We start from the raw sequence: 12,375 nt of genomic DNA, 5'->3' as shown, positions 1-12,375 counted from the left end.
TGAAGAAAACCTGAAATGCTCGTCGCTCTCGATGCAGGAAGCAAAGGGGGTGGCAAAGGTCAACGCCGACGGCATCGCGGCCACGGTCCTTCTGCACGGGTCGTGCACGGTGCAGCAGTGGTGCAGCATCTGTATAGGAGCGCCTGTCATCGTCATAGAGCGGTTCTGGCTGCGCCGGCACGCGATCGCCCACCATTCTGTACACCGGCCGATTTGCACATAATCGACCGGATACCCCGGCTGCCTCCAACGCAAGGCACACCGCCGGGACGGAGAGGCCTTGAAGATGTCTTTCCAGGTCCGTATTAAGCACTACCTTCTCACCCACTACACGGGGTCATGACCGGAAGGGTCCCGCATATTTCAAGATACACCGTGCGCCACACCTATAGCATAGAGCATAACAACCCCAAAACACGCAATAATATCACATTACCGCAGCTGAGGCCGTCATCACTTCAGCAGTGTGTTAGCTGCCCTCCGAAGTCGATTTTATGAGGGAAGACACTCTTCGTGAAGGTTTAGATAGGTGAAATTTATTTTTTATTCATATCAATAGTGCCTCTGAAAAGGTAGAGAGAGAGAATGAAGAGGAAAGGCAGGGAGGTTAACCAGATATGAGTCTCCGGTTTGCTACCCTACACTGGGGATGGGGGATAGGGGTTAGAAAGATGACAGAGAGGAAAACGCAAAAAAAACGTAAAAAAAAACCGAACGCGCACACACGGAGACACACACACAAAACTGGAACGCCTCTGAAAAGGTAAAATTCTACAATACGATCTATGGTCATTCCGCATTACCAACACCGTTGACAATATTTGAAATTGTTACCATAATTACATAAAGCGAACATTGCACCGACAAAACTTATTTAACCGTAGTACATGTATCCAATGGTATTTCTCTCTTTCTGTCTGTATCTCTGTTTCTTCAAAGAGCATTTAATAGGCGTGTGCAAACCTTCGAAACTTTCTAATAACGAACTGAATAGTGTCCTCTTCGATTCGGTCTTGGAATCGAATAGTCAATATTCGTAAATGCGAATATTTTTCGAATGCTTTTCGAATATTTCAATACGCCAACTGCACCCAAATAAACATAAAATTGGAACAAAAGTACGGTAAATGCTTCACCCCCGCGGGCGTAGTCTAGACATAAAACAAGACAACTCGCGTAAGGGGGCAGGCACGTCACTTAGGTATAGCCATATTTTGCTGGCTGCACAGTGATCACCCGCACTCTCTGACGAGCCCTGTGAATGCGAAGAAACTACTTGTCTGATTCTAATGCTCCATGTGTGTTTTTAACAAATAACGCTCCATAACGTACTACGTTATGACAGAAATTTGCTAACTATAAGAAAACTGGGATGCGAACAACGTTTTATATTAATTGTGATACTGGTTGTTTATTAAGTATTCGATTCGATTCACGTCTGGCACTATTCGATTCATATTCGATTCGGTCTCAAAAATCACTATTCGCACACCCGTAGTATACAAGCGTCGGTCTCGATCTTAACTTCATGCAGGTGTCTATAAAACAAAGGTCAAGTACTGGTCTACTGTGTGGCTTAAGCTTTACAGTTTCAGGCAATTTCTGCTTTCTTGGTTGCCGGTGCTATACATGTATCGAAATTCCCGCGGACATATCGCGAACAAGCTTAAAGGTTTGATTAACAGCGCAATGACACCACAGTGGATAGAAGAGAGAACAGAGCGCTGATCTCCAACAGTTTTTTTTTTTTCAGAAAGCATCGTTAGTCGTAGTGCCCCACACTAGTACACCAACCATGCGCCGAAGGTCGCGACAAAACCACACAAAATTCGCTAATTGTGTGCTACATAATGTGTGACTAGCACAAGGTGGTGTGCTAGTGTGTTACTATACAACTAGCGATGCTTTCTGAAAAGAAAATAAACTGTTAGAAATCAGTGCTCTGTTCTCTCTTCTGTCCCCTCTGGTGCCCTTGCGCTATTATTCGAACTTTAAAGGTTGTTTCACCAACAATCCCAATCTTACACCCTTGTTATCGCAAACAAACTTTACATCTCATACTGTAGATTCGGATTTTATTGTACGTTTGATCCTGCTAGCAGTGCAACGGCTCTCAGTACATCTTCAGCAGCACTTGCGTCCTCTCCGAGTAAAATGACATATGATGTATTATGAGGTAATTTCTTAAGAGATATGCCGGCATCAACTCCCATCTGCCTTTGTGCCTCAAGCAACTTCATGTTTTCAGACCTTTTCCTCCATGAGTGGTATATCATCAAACCAACTAAAGATGGTGAGGAGAGAGAGAGAGAAGAAAGGAGAAATGCAGAAAGATTAACCAGAAGAAAATGACAGTCATAAAAGGGGGGAGAGGAGAGCTACAGGAGAGCTAGAGAAAGCCAATAGTTTCCCCGTAACCGCAGGAGTAACATGCGGCGAATCTGCTCACGATGGAAAGGATCATGCATAAAATCCGGGTCCTGTCGCAAGCGACTCAGTGAATCGCTTCGCCACGTTGAACCCCACATCGTTGAAATGTGATACGATGAGCATGTGATACCCGCCGCGGTTGCTCAGTGGCTATGGTGTTAGGCTGCTGAGCACGAGGTCGCGGGATCGAATCCCGGCCACGGCGGCCGCATTTCGATGGGGGCGAAATGCGAAAACACCCGTGTACTTAGATTTAGGTGCACGTTAAAGAACCCCAGGTGGTCGAAATTTCCGGAGTCCTCCACTACGGCGTGCCTCATAATCAGAAATTGGTTTTGGCACGTAAAACCCCATAATTTATTTTAATTTAATGAGCATGTGATTAAAGTTCTCACACTGGATCTGTTCTAGAACAAATGATTGTGCTGAATGTAAACCAATATTTGATATCTGAAACATTTGAGACGGTTTCAGACTCCACAGTTGGAAGAAGACATCTGAGCAAGAAAATCTGCGCATCCGTCTTAGACCGCACGTATTAGGCTAAGATGCAAAGCTGTGAACCTCTGTCACTGCATCAAATTCGACAAAATCAAGTCGTCCCACTTTTGTAAGCATAATATGATGCCGAGTGTATACCGCGAGAAGGTCATGCAGAGATAGAATAAGAGAGGGAATGAAGCGCATTTAACGTCTGCGCAGCTATGCGTGCGAGTAGGCATACAGAAACACTTTTAAAAAATCTGAAACCATTCCGAATATAAGGGCCGGTATATAATGTAGCGATTCATTTCATTTGATTTCATTTCTTTCTTATCATCCACCATTTGTGGCCGGCAGACCAGGTTGATAAAGTAGGCGACGCGCAGCTCAGACCGAGCATACGGGCTCAGAAGTCGGTCAAGGCGCTATTAAAGTTCATATGCTTGAGTAACATAGAGAGGGATTGACACTCCGGCGTCCCCCCCCCCCTTCTATTTTCTTTTTCGCGCGTTTCCTTTCTTTCTCCGCTGTTTCTCCCTTAATCCCTCCCCTCAGGGTAGGATGGCAAACCAGAAGCCTCTCTACTAGTTGACCCTTACCCATTAATGTTTCTCTCTCTCAGGAAAGCAGCACAGAACTGTACGAATACGCACGTACACACGCACACCCTCGGCCGAATTCATAAAAAGCTCTTACGCTATAATTGTTCGTAAGAGCAAATACCAGCCAATTCCAATGTTGGACATTTTATTAGCTAAGGCATACGGCAAATGAGAAAGAGCACTAACAAACGACAGGACTTGTGAATTATGCCCGACACTCTTCGTTGGCAAGGGCTCATTGTTATTAACGAGCCGCCTTCGCTAATAATACGTCCAGTAACAGAATTGGCTGCAATGTTCTCGTGCGAACAATTCTGGCGCAAATTATTTTTGTGAATGCGCGCCTCTCTCCTTGCAGTGCCAGCCGCTGCTTTGCGTTTACTTCAGCGGTCTGTAGCTTCGCAACGGAAATGTCAGTAACCCGAGGGTTAACAGCACACAAAGGTAACTAATTAACTATATAGTTAATTGATAAGAGAGAGAGTGCAAGGAGAGGAAAGGCAGGAAAGTCAACCACACGAGCGCCCGATTTGCTAGCCTACATTGGGAGTAAGGGAAAGGGAGAATAGAAAGAGGAAAATACTCGGACTGTGGCTACACCCGTCCCTGGCGCAAAAAAGCGATTCGTGCGCTAGCACACTACTTGAAGTGCACCGATTTAGGAGACCCCTTATAGTATCCCTGTGCATCATCCCATGTGCAATCAGTACTCACTCTCTCCCTCTTTTCCTCCTTAATTGATAAAAGGTGATAGTCGAATAAACCAGGCGAAACGACCCCCAACAGCAACTCGCTGCAATAACCATCGCTCTTTCTGGCCCTGCTATACTTAGAGCGCCATGTTACCCCGGCGCTCATCGATACTAAAGCGAATTTCTGTGTCGTGCCAAATCACTATCGGCAGTTGACAGCGCCACGTAGTAAACGTGGCGGCTTCTGCGCCTAGGCTTCTGCCAGGCTCGACTTTTCGCATTCGCCGCGTAATCTACGACCGTTAGAGTGTACGTTCACATGTGCATAAAACACGCAACCTGCGCGAGCACGTAACGCCCCTTCGGCTTCTTTTTTCAGCGATGACTATATAGCGAAGGTTTATTGCAAGGCTGCGCCTTTTAACTGTGCGTCATATCGGAGTGGCTTCGAATGTGCAGCTTAAGTTGAGAGCTCTTCCTTCTAATGGGGGGGGGGGGGGGACTATGCTTACGCTCTCTTTCGAAGTTGGCAAGACCATCCCCGTATGAAGCAATGAAATGCCATCAGTGAGAGGTAGCTCTAGAAGGAGGCATACATGCACAGTAAGATCCGGCTGCACACTTCGGGGCGCTCCATGTGCGAGTGTCGAAGTCTAGACCCACTGCTCAGACGCTTAGACAGTGACCGCCTAGCAAAAGTCGCCTCCTGCAAAGGTGAGTTCGCGTGTTCCCTCCAACGGTGACCGGTCATTCACACGTCCTCGTTGTTCCCACGTGGGTGTCGACAAAGTTCAGCGTCTAAAAGCACCCTCTTCACTGATGATGTCCGCGGCCTTTACTTACTACACTCTACGTGAAATCAATTGATTTTTCCGTGTAGAAAAGCGCGTATGGCACAAGAAACTTTCCGTCATTCTGTGCCATTTATTCCATAGCTCCCGAAATGCTGCCAACATGGTAGGCCATAATTATGCCGGTATTTGGGATGTGTAGCTTGGACAGAGCGTCAGCGTTAGAGGCTTTTATACTGGTTCCAATGTGCTACATCAGAAGGCTGTGTTTCATTTTATGTTTTCTCCTATTTTGTTGCGTGAAGAATGAACGAGCTATGCCTTGCTCTTCCTGGTTTCAGAGCACTTAGCCGCCGGAGAAGAAAAGGGGAGGCCGAGAACGGACACAACAGCAAGAGCAGCGCGGGAGCTGACGGGCAAGGTGCTTGACAGAAGGTCGCGCGCTAAAGATGGAAGAATGGGATAACATCCGACAATCCCCTGCGCATCCTTCTTCCGCCCAAAGCCGTTGGCATCAAGACTAAAAAAAGAGAAAAAGAAGAGAAAAGCTAAAAGGCAAACTCTACTCGACACACCCTTCTGAAAAGCGCAATCGATAATTAATCTCCAACAATAGCACTAATTGATCAACCAATCGCGTCAATCAAGCTGTGGGTGTGCTGATCATGTGGTCAAATTAACTGATCGATTGATTATTCATGATGTTATTAAAGCGATTCTTTCTTTATGCCGTCCGAAGGGTTTGATGCTGTGATCGGTTGTCTGGGTTACCGCGGATGTTACATTTCAAGCAGTACTGACGCGAAAATGTTTCGTTGCGCTTTTGTTTTTCCTTTTAAGGTAGCTGTCGACTGCATAACTAGGGTACGAAGCCTCAGTTGCTGAAGAGTGCCATAAATAATTAATTACAGCCCCTTTTATGCAACCCGTTCAAAACGCGCATCCAGTGTAGCTTGGACGTGAAAAAGGAGACGATTCACGTCACCGAAATCGGATACGGCAGTCGTAACGTGGTATCACGAACAGCGAGCCAATCAGCGTACAATGACCGTGTCGCCGAAATATGCCAAGTTGGCCTGCTCTCCCTTCTTGCCTTGTCGAGTGCTCATTGAACTCAGCTTTCGGCAGCACGGTCGTGTGCGTGCGTGCGTGTGTGCGTGCGTGCGTGCGCGTGTGCGTGCGTGCGCGTGTGCGTGTGTGTGTGTGTGTGTGTGTGCGTGAGTGCGTGTGTGTGTGTGTGTGTGCGCGTGTGTGTGTGTGTGTGTGTGTGTGTGTGTGTGTGTGTGTGTGTGTGTGTGTGTGTGTGTGCGTGACAGTTTTTCGACTGAATTCCATCGATTTCGACGGATGCACACACGAGCGACGACCGTTATGCTCACAAGTACCTGAAAACACTGTTTATGTCAGAGGTCGTCACTTATCCCACCCGGCGTTAGCGGGCTCTTTCACTCCTTGCCCTTCCAACGCGCAGACCTGGACGTGCTATGGCAATTCGGGATCAAACCTTCAACACAAAATGGCGCAGCTCGAAATAGCGGGCTCGCTGCCATTAGAGGGCCCGTTTCCTTCAGCCAGGCGCGCGCGCGCTGACAACAATGAGCCGCCCTCTCCGCAAAAAGCTACGCCTTCTGGGCAGCGCGCGTCACTTTCGTCAGTTTCTGCGGCCTTTCTCGGGCAGCGCGCGTGTCGGGCGCGCTTTCCAGAGATAGAGGGCGGACGTGCGGCCCCGATGACGTTTCGAACGAGCCGCTTCCGCGAGCGCCCGTCGCTTCATTTATCGCACGTCTTCTCCGAGGGAGGCCAGCGGCGCGGAAGGTCGCGCAGGGGTGCGCCCGCCACGGAGGCCCTTTGTACAACAAAGTATTGGACACGAGGCCGCTACCTCCAACAATCTGGACGACTGCGCCAATTTGCCTCGCCGCAATTGTGCGCGTCGTGAGCGACCGACCGACCGGCCCTTTCGGAAACGGTTACCTTTTCTGCTCGCTCGGCAGCGCGCACTGTCTAAAATAGGCCGGCCGAGAAGCCCACTTCGCGCGGAAACAAACGCACCGTCGCTGTAATATCCCTGCTTCCTCGTGGCGCGCGTAACGCTCGTCACCGGAACCGATAGCGCATACGTCTGCACCACGAATGTCACGGCTGCTTCGCTTAGTATACCCTCCACTGGGGCCTCATCCTCCACCCCACCACGTGTTTTTTTTTTTTTTCAATCCTTCTACGAGGAAGCCAGGTAGCTCTCGTGTAGTTCCTCACTAAAACAATATGAATACTTTCCCACATGGCACGAAATACCATCTCATTTACCCCACACTTTACGAATTCGACAGCGAATCCTGCCATACGCCAAACACACTGTACCACATGGTATGGGAATGCGACCGTAAGACCGAAACACCGAGTGCCTCGAGCGGCCAGTCACGTGGTAATCTTGCGTATATTCGCGGGCTTCTTTCACGCTGGTCGAAAAACTTTTATGTAGCACGTGTAGAGCAACAGAAAGCTGCATCGGGAGTTTATCCTGATGCTCTACAGTTTTCTCATTAAGACTTTTTATCTTACTATAATAATTGGGAAGTTATGTATACTAAACCATGCATTCTCAGAAAATTTCACAGCCACATCTAGCGAACATATGCCAAGTACACAGCCCTTTAACTATGTTACCATGCCCTCCATAATTGTTGCTCCATCCGGTGCATGTCAGTAAGCTTATTGATGAACTATGCATTCATTCTGCTCCCGTATACGATTGTATTAACTCAAAATTCTTAAAAACCACTTCATAGTACTCTTCTATCATACTATTCAAACTTTTCCAGCAATCCCTTGACCATTGTACGCTACCTAAAGAGTGGAAAATAGGCAGATTCCAGTGTATAAATCCGGCAGCAAAGCATCCCCTAATAATTATCGTCCAATCTCTCTCACCAGTACATGCTGTAAAATGCTCGAACATATTATTTTTACCAACCTGGTTAATTTCCTCGAATTTAACTCATTTTTTTCCTTCAACACCACATGGTTTTCTGAAATCTTACTCTTGTGAAACCCAATTAATATCGTTTACACATGCACTGCACCACATTCTGGACCAATCATCACTAGCTGATTGTATAATCTTAGATTTTTCAGAAGCATTCGACAAGGTGTGTCACAAACTATTGCTTCACAAACCTAAACTTAACGTTGGCTGTAACCTTTTGAAGTGGATTGAGTGTTTTCTTCTCAACCGCTCGCAATTTGTTTGTGCTAACGGCATTAACTCCGGTTTTACGGAGGTCCGTTCAGGTGTTCCATAGGGTTCCGTCCTTGGACCCTTATTATTCCTAATTTACATTAATGATCTTCCCTCGCTTATCAACTCCCATATCCATCTGTTCGCTGTTGATCGCGTCATTTTCAGAGAAATTGCCAATGCTAACGATATTGAATTACTTCAGTCGGACCTTACCACTATAGGGAACTGGTGCAATGAGTGGTTCATGGAGCTAAATATTAACAAATGCACACTCATGCGTATGTCTAGGAAAACATCTACCATACCGTCGTATTACATTGACAACATGTCGTTGGAATCAGTTTATTCATATAAATATCTTGGTGTTTACATCACTTCTAACCTCAGCTAGTCTCTACATACTGAGAACATAATTAAAACAGCTAATCGCATGCTTGGCTACCTAGTCGCTACTTTTTCAACGTACCTACTTATTTGAAACTCTTGTTATAGAAAACTTTAATACGACCCAAACTCGAATACGTGACTCCGTTATGGGACCTTGCTCATGAAAATCTAATCACTGAACTCGAGATGGTTTACAATAACTCTGTACGTTTTATTCTTGCTAACTACAACCGCACAGCGAGTATAACTAACGTGAAATATAATCTTTGCCTCCCATCGCTGGCATCTCATAGAAGAGTGTCTCGTATTGCCCTCTTCCACAAGTTGTACCATCATCATACTCTACGAGATCACCTCATCCCCCATCCAATTTATGTATCCCGTCGCATTGATCATCAGTACAAAGTCGGCATCTTGTCATGCAACACTAAAAGTTTCTCACAGTCATTCCTGCCGCGAACCTCACGTGACTGCAACCATCTTCCCGCTGAAGTTGTAGGCCTTACTAATTATGAACAGTTCCGCGAAGCCTTAGCTAATATTGTATATGCAGGTGCCATTTAAACACTCATGTAACCAACTGTATTTGTCTTCTTCATTCTTTTGTATTTACCACTCCCCCTCTGTAATGCCCTTGGCCCTGAGGGGTATAATAAATGAAATAAAAAAATTAAAATTAAATAAGACTAATAATGTAATTAGGCGGAATGCAATAAATAATATCAGTATCTCCAAGCGACGGCAAACAACATTACCTTGGTTCGGTCCAGCTACGTGGTATTTGCATATTTTTTAAAGTTTGGCTAAAGTTACGTGAAACACGCTGTGCACAAGGTGTGGGCGAATATTCGAAGTTTTGAATACGAATCGAATATTCCACTCTGACTATTCGTATTAGAAAATGAACCATTCGGTATTTTTGAATCTCGAAACTAACCGAATATTTCGCAGCAGCCAACTATTAAAGTCTGGTTACTCTTCTCCATGTGCTAAAAATAAATAAACGTATCACAAATTATCGGAAGTGAAAGCCGGAAAAGGTTTCGAAGCAATGCAGAAACAAAACGGGTATAATGCAAGCTTTGTTTTAAGTTTCGCGGCTGAAGCCTACACGACAACCTGTTCTTTTTGCTTGAAGTCTGCCATGTAGTGTTTATGGCAGTCGAGTCACGTATAGCTGAGTTATATCTTTTTACGCTACAACCAGTGATGTTTTCATGCAACGAGCTATGTTACATGTGTTTACGGCACACAGGTGCTGCAGCAGCTTTTTCTTATCTTTTTTCACAACTTCTGATCTTCTTTCGGCAATCATTTATTTAGCGTTCTTGGAAAGCTAGGCATGCAGCAGCAGTTCATTCTTGGACAGCTTGTCTGCAACCAGGCTCTAAAGATGTTGAGAGGCTATTACTGGAGGTTTTTTTTTCTTTTAAATGACAATTACTAACCTTGCGTTTAAAATTGATACTACTTGTCCGTGATGGCTAGCTGTCTTTCTTTCACTAGTAAGTACAAGCGGAGTACCTAATTATATCTAAATAAATATTCCTTTTGTAATTGTATGCGTCAGCATTGACTATTTGATGCTTGATTCGATATTCAATATTTACTATATTCGTATTCGATTCGTATTCGAAAAAGTTGGTATTCACCCACGTCTAACTTATACCGATTGTCCTTGTTAGCAAATATATACTTTATATATATGTACGTTAACAAATGTATACGTAAACAAAGCGACACAAATATTACTCTGTAAAATGTTTGTTTCAATAAAAAACTTCGAAAAGAAATTCGAGGACACCTAAGCACATCTTATGAGTTGTGAATGCGAAAGCGTTAATGTCTAATTGGACGCCGCTGAACGGTCCTTCAAGTTGTGAACTCTTCGCGCGAAAGCGAGCGTGTTGAGACGTTTGGCCAACGCCTTCTACATAGCACAAGGCCGGCGCACTTCGATCCGTGGCGTCATGCTATACCTTGCCCGACCGCCATAGAATCTAATGGAGACGCTCCCGAGTAAGCCGCGGTGATATTGACGTCACCGCTTTCGTCACACCGGGATTGGAAATGGAAATTTCGGTCCGAGTAGCATGACGTGATAAAGCAGAGTGCACAGGCCTGCTAACTAGGCGGTGCTTGATTTAGCCCAGTAGATGAGACACTCGGCTTCTGAGCGTGGGGTCGTAGGTTAGAAACCAACTAGCGCCAACGTTTTTTCCTTTCAAATTTATTCTTCTCTGCTTACACATTAATTTCTTTGTAGCGATTACCAAGGCGAAGTTAGAACGCAGGCGAGAGCTTGCGCGGATAACACAGGCTACCGGGAGCGACGGTGACGTGGCGTCACGGTGATGCCCTCGCCCCTCACGCAACACGTGACGCGCCAGCGCGGTAGCAAGCGTCCCCTTGCGCGGCATGGCGCGTACGTGACGTGGCATCGCAGCCAGTGGAAATTTAGGTGCCGTTTCGCTGCTGCAAACGCCGGGTTTTTCGCTCAATGGACCATTTGATGCTTTCGCATCAAAAAAATATTTTGACAAACTGAACGCAAGGTTGGCCGAAGTGCGGCTATGGCAGGAAAAATGGGAGGGTAAAAGCGAAGAAATAAAGGACGTCCTTTGGACAGCTGTTGAAGCGTTCTACGTGTGCGACGGTGACATCGTCCCTTCGACCTAGACACTTCTGCAAATATTGGCCACTCTCCCTGTCAGCGTTGCCTGCGCCGAAAGGTATTTCTCCACATTCCGACGCTTAAAAACGTGGCTGCCATCACAGACGAGTGAAACCCGCCTGATCCGCCTTGCTACGGCCGTGCTACATACGCACTGTTGACGGTGAAAAGTTAGCAATCGCTTCGCGAGCGGAAATCGTGGACAACGGAGGTTGCAGTTGGTGGTGTAACGCTGGCTTTCTGTATGCGCCACTTCAAACGGAATTTTTAATAGAACTGCCTAAATCTAACGAGCTGGCATTCTAGTTCTCGTGTCATGAGTTTTGCTTCAGCATTGTTTCTACACAGTCTAGTACATGAACTGTCATTTTTTATATGTTTGTTAAAGCTTCGTTGTCTAAGTATTTTCGCATGCCCTCTCTGATTGTGAGTTTTGAGGAAGGGCATGGATATATTTTTTGGGCGTATCCCAACAATTATTTGCATTGTTTTCGCAATCTTCGTGTGCACATTATATTTCGATCACATTCGATATACATATCGTTATGATGTGGAGAGTGAGGTGACCTAGCGTTATTTACGCGTGCATTTCGTTCGCCTAGCTGCAGTTAGCAAGATGCATATTCGCCATCTTAATTTTTTTTAGATTTTCTCTTTGCCCTGTCATGTTGATTTTATAGCCTTAATAGCAAGTACTGAAGTGGGATCAATGTTCTATAATTATGTCGCTGCTACACGCTGTACATCGAATTTGACACTTAGAACTGATCTCGCGTTTGCAACTTCTTGGTCTAAAAATGTTACCATGGTTTTGTCGAGTGCACTAGTCTTCATTCTACACGCATGATTTGATTAATGTTATTTTGTCCCTGTATGATTCTACAAGCGGTAGCGATGCCATTGTGTTCAGGCTCTTTCGTCTTCACGTTTTCGACTGATAGTCTCCTGCATACGATCAACTTTTCGCGTCATTATTATGTCTTACAGTAAATGTAGAATAATTATTGTTTGCCTGAAATTGCACGAACTTTTCTGTAGTGCAAAAATAAATTAATCTTCATAACTGCAACATTCT

The 12,375-nt window shown here is 45.5% G+C and overlaps 1 protein-coding gene and 1 long non-coding RNA gene across 2 annotated transcripts in view; one reads left to right on the top strand and one right to left on the bottom strand.

Annotated features, from left to right (window-relative positions):
* LOC139052469 (U-scoloptoxin(01)-Cw1a-like) overlaps positions 1–12,375 on the bottom strand; it is a 328,466-nt gene that overhangs the window by 250,430 nt on the left and 65,661 nt on the right. The window lies entirely within an intron of this gene.
* Positions 4,540–5,732, top strand: LOC139056097 (uncharacterized). The gene is made up of 2 exons (XR_011512152.1): positions 4,540–4,921; positions 5,340–5,732. It is a non-coding gene; the product is annotated as an uncharacterized lncRNA (long non-coding RNA).

Source organism: Dermacentor albipictus, chromosome 1, assembly GCF_038994185.2.
Source record: "Dermacentor albipictus isolate Rhodes 1998 colony chromosome 1, USDA_Dalb.pri_finalv2, whole genome shotgun sequence".
Classification (NCBI taxonomy): Eukaryota; Metazoa; Arthropoda; class Arachnida; order Ixodida; family Ixodidae; genus Dermacentor; species Dermacentor albipictus.
Note: the sequence above shows the minus strand (reverse complement) of the source record. Positions and strands in the feature narration are given on the sequence as shown.